A 2,097-nucleotide genomic window follows, 5' to 3' on the forward strand; every position below is an offset into this window, starting at 1 on the left:
TCCTCCTCTTTTCCATACATGCCAGTAATTATAATGTTTTTCCATGAAAAAGTGCTAAATGACTTTTGAACATTAACAAGAATCTGCATCTATTTTCAAGATCGGGAAGGAAAAAAAAAACAAAAACTCTTGAAAAAAAATCTTACTGAATTATGCTACTATTGTAAAAAGTCCAGTCAAAAATACCAGTAACGTTTCATTTATAATCTAAAAACAAAAAAGTGCATGGAGAATTTCTGATGATAGAAAATACCCTTGCCATCCATCCATCTGCTTGCCCCAGTTCTCATAAGGATACTTAGGTTCCTCCCTACTGTCAACATGCGATTAAATAAAAGAAAAAAATGTTGGCAAAATAACAGACTTTTCAGTATCACCTATAAACATTTGTTAGAAAATACCAATACCCATATTTTTTAGCAAATGATTCATTATGATGAGATATACAATGCCTTTGACACTGGTTAGTTGATATTTTATCTTTTCAAAAGATAATTTATGTTGGGAACATAATTTAACTATAATTACACTTTAGGCTGATACCAAACTGACTTTGCAGTACATTGTTCAAGTATTGTTACTTTCATAGCCTAATCTTGGATAACCAAAATTCATAATGAGATGCAGTCTAGTAACTCTCTGATGCTTAACTTATTTTCACTTGCAGATATAACACATTTTGAAATTAACTGACAATGTAGTAATAATAATAATAAAAGTCTTTCTGAAGCTTGATACCTTCTGCATTTACTTTTTGATTTTTTTTTTAACTTTCTCTATTGTGAATTAAGTGAAGATTTAAAGACAAGATCACCAGCTTTACATTTAACAAATAATACACTTTGTTTCATCTCAATAATTATAATCCCCTCCCTGCAACAACAGTTATCCTACTTCCTCACTGTGGCTCCCCATTTACATCTTATATTTTATAAATGAACAAAGCAAAAATATTTGATGTATACATACAAAAATAAATAAATAAATAAATACATGTTCATTTAAATGTCCAAAAGGCACATTCTTCAAGCCATCCTCCTGCCCACAGGCACATGAAACATAGCCTTACTCAGTCCATGGGCTTAGAGCCCACAGTTGCTCTGTCTCTCCATGCCACCAACTCAACAACTGTATCTGCTGTCTATGCTTCTCTAAGGATCTCACACTCCACTCATGGTCTTCCTTTTTGATAGTCCTAAGATCATCTGTTCCTAAATGAAAGATTAACTACTACCCACTTTGTTGTTGTTGTTATTGTTAAGTGCCGTCGAGTCTAGTTGTTGTTAAGTGCTGTTAAGTTGGTCCCAACCCATAGCGACACTGTATAGGGTTTCCGAGGATCAGCTGGTGAGCTTGCAGTTCAAAAGATCTTACAGTCCAGCACATTAACCTGCAACACCACACCATTTTTAGTTACACAACTTCAGTTGCTTCCTGGTGGGTGTGATCAGGAGATGAGCATCTCTGTTCAATGTTCGCACAGTTCACTTCAGAGTGGATTCAGTAGATGTTAGTTTTAGTCATGGCTTGAGTATATCATTGCTGATGTCTGATTGATCTTGGCTGAATGCAGAGAATATCAGAAAAATGTTTACCTGTGCATTATTGACTACACGAAAGCTTTCAATTGTGCAGATCATGACAAACTATGTGAAGAATGTGTATTCTGGAACACTTAATTGTGCTCATGAGGAATGTGTGTATGCACCAAGAGACAGTTGATTGAACAGAACATGGATAACACTGAGTGGATTAAAATTAAGAAAGGTGGGTGAAAAGGTTGTATTCTTTCACCATACTTATTCAACCCGTATGCTGAGCAAATAATCCAAAATGTGGGGTTCTATAAAGAAAACGTTGCATCAGGATTGAAGGAAAACACATTAACCACCTGCAATATGCAGATGATACAACCTTGCTTGATGAAAGTGAAGAGGACTTAAAATAATTACTGATGAAGTAAGTATGTATTACATCTCAATGTAAAGGAAACAAAAATCCTCACCACTGGACCAATAAACAACATTATTATCAACGGAGAAAAGATTGAAGTTGTCAAGGACTTCATTCTTCTTGAATCAACTGTCAACACTCATG

The 2,097-nt window shown here is 34.7% G+C and overlaps 1 pseudogene; it reads left to right on the forward strand.

Annotated features, from left to right (window-relative positions):
- Nucleotides 1–423: 423 nt before the first annotated feature.
- Nucleotides 424–2,097, forward strand: part of LOC102813561 — a 17,230-nt pseudogene continuing 15,556 nt past the window's right edge.

This window comes from Chrysochloris asiatica, unplaced genomic scaffold (genome assembly GCF_000296735.1).
Source record: "Chrysochloris asiatica unplaced genomic scaffold, ChrAsi1.0 scaffold00082, whole genome shotgun sequence".
Lineage (NCBI taxonomy): Eukaryota > Metazoa > Chordata > Mammalia > Afrosoricida > Chrysochloridae > Chrysochloris > Chrysochloris asiatica.